The sequence below is a fragment of the Pogoniulus pusillus genome, chromosome 4, assembly GCF_015220805.1.
Source record: "Pogoniulus pusillus isolate bPogPus1 chromosome 4, bPogPus1.pri, whole genome shotgun sequence".
NCBI lineage: Eukaryota > Metazoa > Chordata > Aves > Piciformes > Lybiidae > Pogoniulus > Pogoniulus pusillus.
The window spans coordinates 47,706,189-47,714,539 of record NC_087267.1 but is presented as its reverse complement, the minus strand read 5'-3'; positions in this window follow the sequence as shown (position 1 = coordinate 47,714,539).

Here is an 8,351-nt window from a genome sequence, read left to right as displayed (position 1 = left end):
AGTCCTGAGTGGCACCTGTGGAGCTGGCACTGGGTTGGTGCTGAGCGGCCCCTGTGGAGCTGGCACTGAGCTGAGTCCTGAGTGGCACCTGTGGAGCTGGCACTGGGTTGGTCCTGAGTGGCCCCTGTGGAGCTGGCACTGGGCTGGTCCTGAGTGGCCCCTGTGGAGCTGGCACTGGGCTGGTCCTGAGTGGCCCCTGTGGAGCTGGCACAGGGCTGGTCCTGAGTGGCCCCTGTGGAGCTGGCACTGGGCTGGTCCTGAGTGGCCCCTGTGGAGCTGGCACTGGTCTGGTCCTGAGTGGCCCCTGTGGAGCTGGCACTGGTCTGGTCCTGAGTGGCCCCTGTGGAGCTGGCACTGGGCTGGTCCTGAGTGGCCCCTGTGGAGCTGGCACGGGGCTGGTCCTGAGTGGCCCCTGTGGAGCTGGCACGGGGCTGGTCCTGAGTGGCCCCTGTGGAGCTGGCACTGGGTTGGTGCTGAGTGGCCCCTGTGGAGCTGGCACTGGTCTGGTCCTGAGTGGCCCCTGTGGAGCTGGCACTGGGCTGGTCCTGAGTGGCCCCTGTGGAGCTGGCACGGGGCTGATCCTGAGTGGCCCCTGTGGAGCTGGCACTGGGCTGGTCCTGAGTGGCCCCTGTGGAGCTGGCACGGGGCTGATCCTGAGTGGCCCCTGTGGAGCTGGCACTGGTCTGGTCCTGAGTGGCCCCTGTGGAGCTGGCACTGGGCTGGTCCTGAGTGGCCCCTGTGGAGCTGGCACGGGGCTGATCCTGAGTGGCCCCTGTGGAGCTGGCACTGGGCTGGTCCTGAGTGGCCCCTGTGGAGCTGGCACGGGGCTGATCCTGAGTGGCCCCTGTGGAGCTGGCACTGGGCTGGTCCTGAGTGGCCCCTGTGGAGCTGGCACGGGGCTGATCCTGAGTGGCCCCTGTGGAGCTGGCACGGGGCTGGTCCTGAGTGGCCCCTGTGGAGCTGGCACTGGGCTGGTGGTCGGAGCCCCGCGGGAGCTGCTGCAGTGGTGTGGCGCTGGGTGGCACTGGGCTGTGATGTCAGCACCAGAGGAGGAAGAGGAGGATGAAGGGGAAGGGGGTGGCCCTAGGAGCACCTCCAGGACCATCCCACCGAGCAAACAAGGGAAAGGGCCAGGAGGTGCCAGCCATATGGTGAAGAGTTTGGCACTGCCTCCTCCTGCCCAGTCCTCCCGGCCGGGGCGCTGCTGGCAGCGGCTTTTATCCCTCCTGGGGGTCAGCATTTGGGGTCTGGGGGGGGGCTGAAGAAATCATAGATGGAGGGGAGGGGCTGGTGGGGACGTGGATGGAGATGGTGGGAATGGTGCCAGTGGGAATGGTGCCAGTCTGCCAAAGGGGATGGGAAGCAGCACAGATGCCCCCTCCCTCCCCCCCCCCCCCCCTTTCCACCCCCTCCCCACCCCTCCCCTTTTATTTGGGGGATAAAACATTAAAGTAAACCCAACCCCTCCCCCCCCCAGGTTCTGGTTTGCTGGGGGGGGGGTGATGAAGGAATTTAAGGTGATGGTGATGGGGGGGGGGGGGGGGGAGATAAAGGTGATGGGGGGAAGGGATTAAAGGGGATGGAAAGAGGGGGAGGGATGAAAGGTTATGGTGATGGTGATAAGGGGGGGTGGAAGAAAAAGGTGATGGTGATGGGAAGGGAGGAAGATAAAGGTGATGGTGATGGGGGGGAAGGGACTAAAGGTGATAGAAAGAGGGGGAGGAATTAAAGGTTATGGTGATGGTGATGGGGGGGAGGAAGATAAAGGTGATGGGGATGGAGGAGGAGGAATTAAAGGTGATGGGGATGAGGGGGAGGAATATAAAGGTAATGGGCATGGGGGGGAAGGGATTAAAGGTGATGGAAAGAGGGGGAGGAATTAAAGGTGATGGTGATGGGGGGGTGGAAGATAAAGGTGATGGTGATGAGGAGGGGAGGAAGATAAAGGGGATGGGGTTGGGGGGGAGGAACTGAAGGTGATGGAGATGAGGAGGGGAGAAGGAATTGGCGGTGATGGTTATGGGGGGGAAAGGAGTTAGAGGTGATGGTGATGGGGGGGAAGGAAGGAGTTGAAGGTGATGGTGATGGAGGGGGAAGGAGTTAGAGGTGATGGTGGGGGGGGGAAGGAATTGAAGGCAATGGTGATGGGGGGTGGGTTTGGAGATAGTGGGGATGATCCCAGTGGGGATGATCCCAGTTTTCCAAGGGGGGCTGGAAGGAGCAGAGATGCTCTCCTCTCTCTTTTAGTTGGGTGATACACAAATAAACTCTTCCCCCCCTTTCCCCCTCTTTTTTTTTTGGGGTGGGGTGGGGGGTGGTAAAGAAACCAAAGGTGGGGAGGTGATGGGGCGGGGGGGAGTGTGTGGAGACAGCGAGAAGGATCCCAGTGGGAATACTCCCAGTTTTCCAATGAGGATTGGTTGTAACACAGATGGGGCCTCCCCCACCCCCCCTCCAATAACCCCAAACCTTCTCCCCCCCCTTGTAAAAAAACAACCTTCCAGGGGAAGATGTTTAAAGAGCAAACATCACCCAGGCAGGAGGGCACCCAAGCACCCTCCCTCCCCACCCAGCTCAATAAAGCCCCCCCACCCTACCCCCCCCATCACACACACCCCACACCCCCCCTTTGCCCACTGCCATATGCTCCCAATTACACATTAACCACGGCCCAGCAGCTCCCAGTGCCAACCACAGCCCCTGCGGAACCCCCCCACGCACACTGCAGCCGCCCCCACCCCCCCTCTCCGCTCCGCTAAAGGATGCCCAGCTTGGTGCCAACCTCTCCCCTCCCCCCCTACCGCCACCACCTCCCCCACAGGCGCTTCGGTGCCAAGCTGGAGGAGCTGGGGTTGGCTTGGGGAGGGTAGGGGGGGAGCGATGGCAGAAAGGGCTTGGGGACTTTCACCCCCCCTCACCCACGGCTTGGCACCGGGGACCACCTCCCACGCACCTCCTCCCCGGCGCGGGGCTGCCGCCCGTGCGTAAAGCAGCGCTGGGCTGGGGGCTTGGGGCGCACCCGCGGGGCTGGGGGGCAGGAGGGTCTCAACTGGTCCTTTTGAGACCCCCACAAGTGGCAATGAGCCCGGGGGGGTGCCCAAGGTGGGGGGGTCTGGGGGAGAAAACCGCCCCCGCCCCGCCCCGGGTTGTGCGCACCGGGAGCGCAGGGGACGCCGAGGGGAAGGGGTCGGGGCTGAGGGGCGGAGAGGAGGGCACCGGGGGGGGGAGGGGAGGAGTGTCCCCTGCAGGTGCCCCCAGCACCACGGGGGGCCGAGAGGAGCTGGGGAGGGAAGGAGGAGAGAGGGAGAGGAGGGCACCGAGGTGTGCGTCTTTGGGAAGGGGCGGGCGCAGAGGGGACTGGGAGTGGGAACGGACCGGGAATGAGGGCTGGGAATGGGGGGCGGGGGGGGCACTGAGAGGGGAAGGTCCCAAGAGGTGAGGGAAGGAGAGGAGCAGATGGAGGGGTGGAAATACGGAGATGTGGAGAGGTGGAGGCTTGGAGAGACAGATGGAGAGGTGGAGAGGTGGGAGACAGATGGAGAGATGGAGACATGGAGAGGTGGAGAGACAGGTGGAGACATGGAGAGGTGGAGACAGGTGGAGACATGGAGAGGTGGAGACAGGTGGAGACATGGAGAGGTGGAGGGACAGATGCAGAGATGGAAAGGTGGAGACATGGAGAGGTGGAGAGACAGGTGGAGAAATGGAGAGGTGGAGACATGGAGAGGTGGAGGGACAGATGCAGAGATGGAGACATGGAGAGGTGGAGACAGATGGAGAAATGGAGAGGTGGAGAGACAGAGAGATGAAGACTTGGAGAGGTGGAGACATGGAAAGGTGGAGAGACAGGTGGAGGCAAGGAGAGGTGGAGGGACAGATGCAGAGATGGAGACATGGAGAGGTGGAAAGACAGATGCAGAGATGGAAAGGTGGAGACATGGAGAGGTGGAAAGACAGATGCAGAGATGGAAAGGTGGAGACATGGAGAGGTGGAAAGACAGATGCAGAGATGGAAAGGTGGAGACATGGAGAGGTGGAGAGACAGATGGAGACATGGAGAGACAGGTGGAGAAATGGAGAGATGGAGACATGGAGAGGTGGAGACATGGAGAGAGAGGTGGAGAGGTGGAGAGATGGAGAGGTGGAGAGACAGATGGAGAAATGAAGACTTGGAGAGGTGGAGACAGACAGAGAAATGGAGAGGTGGAGACATGGAGAGGTGAAAGGACAGATGGAGACGTGGGGAGGTGGAGAGATGGAGAGGTGGAGTGAGACATGGAGAGGTGTAGAGATGAAGACAAGGAGAGCTGGGATGCTGTGCTTCCCATGGGAAGGACAAGGATGCTGAGCACCCAAGGGCAGGATGGGAATGCTGTGCTTCCCATGGGAAGGACAAGGATGCTGAGCACCCAAGGGCAGGATGAGGATGCTGAGCTTCCCATGGGAAGGACAAGGATGCTGAGCACCCAAGGGCAGGATGAGGATGCTGAGCTTCCCATGGGAAGGACAAGGATGCTGAGCACCCAAGGGCAGGATGAGGATGCTGAGCTTCCCATGGGAAGGACAAGGATGCTGAGCACCCAAGGGCAGGATGAGGATGCTGTGCTTCCCATGGGAAGGACAAGGATGCTGAGCACCCAAGGGCAGGATGAGGATGCTGAGCTTCCCATGGGAAGGACAAGGATGCTGAGCACCCAAGGGCAGGATGAGGATGCTGAGCTTCCCATGGGAAGGACAAGGATGCTGAGCACCCAAGGGCAGGATGAGGATGCTGAGCTTCCCATGGGAAGGACAAGGATGCTGAGCACCCAAGGGCAGGATGAGGATGCTGAGCTTCCCATGGGAAGGACAAGGATGCTGAGCACCCAAGGGCAGGATGAGGATGCTGAGCTTCCCATGGGAAGGACAAGGATGCTGAGCACCCAAGGGCAGGATGAGGATGCTGAGCTTCCTGTGCAAGGGATGGGAGTGGGGATCATGGAAGGACCTTGCATGGGGGTGGCAGGGACATGGGAGGACCTTGCAGGATGGTAGTCCTGGTGCCTGTGACCTCAGCTGCCCCCAGGGTGCCGAAGCTGGCAGCTGCGCGGGGCTGGCGGAGGTGAGGCTGGAAGGGACCTTCAGAGCCGCTGGGTGCCAGCCGCAGCCCTGCCCGGGCGCCACCGACCCGCAGCGCTCAGCACCACACCTCCAGGGCTTCCGAGCCCCTCCGGCCATGGGCATTCCACCGCTGCCACGGGGCTCAGCACCCCGGTGTGGGGCTCAGCACACGGCCATGGGGCTCAGCACCCAGCCACGGGGCTCAGCACCCAGCCACGGGGCTCAGCACCTATCTGTGGGGCTCAATACACAGCCGTGGGGCTCAGCGCCCATTCAAGATGCTCAGCACCCAGCCATAGGGCTCAGCACACAGCCGTGGGGCTCAGCACCTATGTGTGGGACTCAGCACCGAGCTATGGAGCTCAGCACACAGCCATGGGGCTCAGCACCTATGTGTGGGACTCAGCACCGAGCTATGGAGCTCAGCACACAGCCATGGGGCTCAGCACCTATGTGTGGGACTCAGCACCGAGCTATGGAGCTCAGCACACAGCCGTGGGGCTCAGCACCTATGTGTGGGACTCAGCACCGAGCTATGGAGCTCAGCACACAGCCATGGGGCTCAGCACCCAGCCATAGGGCTCAGCACCCATTCAAGATGCTCAGCACCGGTCCATGGGACTCAGCACCCACCTGTGGGGCTCAGCACTCACTCATGATGCTCAGCACCGATCCGTGGGGCCCAGCAGCCAGGGAGGGAGGCTGCAGCAGTGGCCCTGGCACAGCCCATGCCCTGTCACCCATCATTGCCCTGCCAGTGCCAGCGCTGACGCAGGGCTGATGCTGTGGGTGGGGGCAGCAGGCACAGCCTGGCACAGCTCCAGGGAGGAGTCCTGGCACGGGTTGGGCTGGAGACAGCTCCAGGATGATGGAGTTCATTGCCCTTCTCCGGACCTCAGCACCTCTCCAGCCTCCACTGGACCCTCTACAGCAGCTCCCAGGCTCTCTGGAACTGAGGAGCCCAGAACTGGACCCAGCTCTCCAGCTGTGGCCAGGGCAGAGAAGAGATGAGAAGAACCTTCCCTGACCTGCTGCCCGCACTCTTCCTGATGCCCCCCTGGAGACCATTGGCCTCTTGCCCTCTCGGTCCCAAGCCTGTGAGATGCCAGCACAGAAGCCCCCAGCAGAGCTCTAACACTTTCCTTGCCCTTACCACCTTGAGTGGCTCCAACAACCTCAGTGGTCACCTCCTGGCTTCTCTGCATGAGCACTCCAGAGGTGGATCATCATCTACCCCCCCCCCTCCAGCACCAGACTGGCACCTCCTGAGCTGGCAGGGGCAAGCAGGGGCACAGCAATCAGCCCTGCTAGATACCAAGCCCTAGCACCACGGATCTCATGAGCTTCTACCACCCAACATTGTGATGTTGCCATGGCCACAGATGGCCTCTCCAAGCAGGTAAGCTCCAAGGGCACCTCCAAACCATCTCCCAAGTGGAGCTGAGCTCTCTGCCACCCACTGACCGCCAGCTGGGTCCCTTGCTGGTGCCACCAGCTGAGGTGTGCCCACAGCTGTGTGCTCAAGCCCAGGTTCTGACCCTGAGCTCTCTCCCTGCATCCCTCTGCTCCACAGGGTGGGTTTTGGGGTCACCTCAAGGGCTCAGGTCTGCACCTACAGCCTCATGTGCACAGAAAGGTGGCACTGCCACCCCAGTGCCAGGATGTGGTGATGATGATGGTGATGGTGATGATGATGATGGGTGAACCAGGATGGTCAATGCCACAGGGCAGATGGGATCCCACCTCCCTGGTACAGGACACGGTGGGGATGTGGTGGTCTCCTGGGGGGCACTTGGGTGGCCTCCTGGGGCAGCAGAGGGGTGGAGGGTGGCACTGAGGACAGGGCCATGGGGCAGCAGTGACCCAGAATGCCACCCCCCCGCCCCCAAAGGGGCACAGATCGCCCCTGCATCAGGAGGGACACTGCAGGGTGGTGGTGGTGGGGGGGGGGTCCCCATCCTCCTGTTTTGACCCCAAGCTCCTACAGCTTGGCACTGGAGGGAGGGGGTTTGGTGACCTTGTACCCCCAAACCGTGGCCTGGGGCACTCGAGGGACCTCCTTCAGGGGCATCCTTCCATGGCACAGTGCTGGAGGGAATCTCATGCCCCCCGCCCACCCCCGTGGGGCTGTGTTTGGGGGGACCCACAGCCCTTTAACGTCACCGTGGGGTTGTGCTGGGGGACCCTCCCCGGGGCGCCTGCCCCAGCTTCTCCCGCTGAGCTGTGCTGGGGGACCGTGGTGCTGACCCCCGGGACCCCTTTCCCTGTCCCCCTGTGAGGATGCCCCCCAGGACCCCTGCCCCTGTCTCCGCCACGGGGCTGCCCCCGAGCACTCCGTTTCCCCCGGATCCCCCTGATCCATTTCTCTCGTTCCCCTATGGGGCTGCCCCCCAGGACCCCTTCACCTGTTCCCTTATGGGGCTGTCCCCGGGGACTCCGCTTCCCTCGGTCCCCCGAGACCCCTTTCCTCCGGTGCCGCTGCTCCGCTATGGGGCTGCCCCAAGGGACTCTGCTTCCCCCCGGTTCCCCGAGACCCCTTTCCCCTGTCCCGCTATGGGGCTGCCCCCAGGACCGCTTCGCCTGTCTCCGCCACAGAGCTGCCCCCGGGGTCTCCGCTTCCCTCGGTCCCCCGAGACCCCTTCCCCCGGTGCCGCTGCTCCCCTATGGGGCTGCCCCCAGGACCGCTTCCCCTGTCTCCGCCACGGGGCTGCCCCCGGGGCCTCCGCTTCCCACGGCTCCCCGAGACCCCTTTCCCCTGTCCCGCTATGGGGCTGCCCCCCCCGGACCCCTTCCCCCTCGCCCATCGCCAGGGGTCGGTGCCCCACCCTGGCCGCCAGCGCTGCGCCAGCGCTGCCCCTGCGGCTCCCTGCCGCTCCCACCCCTGTCCGCCAGGCGGCGCCAGGCGGCGCCAGGGGGCGGGCGCTGACGTCACGACGCACGACGCGGGGGGCGTGTCCCCGGGCGGCGGCGCGCGGCGGAGGCCACGTGGGAGCGCTCGCGGCCGCCTTTTGCCGACGTGTCCCTGGCGCCGCCGCGCGCCCCCCGGAAGTCCCGCCCCTGCCCAGCGCGCGGCTTCCTCTGACGTCACCCCCCGCCGGGCCCTCTCGTGCCGCGCCGCGCGCCGCTATTGGCTGGAAGGCGGCAGGGGGTGGGCGGAGCCGGCGGCGGGAGCCGGCGTCTCATTGGCTAACAGCCCGGCCGAGGGGCGTGGCTACCCGCTCGGCCCCGCCTCGTCCCGTCGCCCCGCCCCC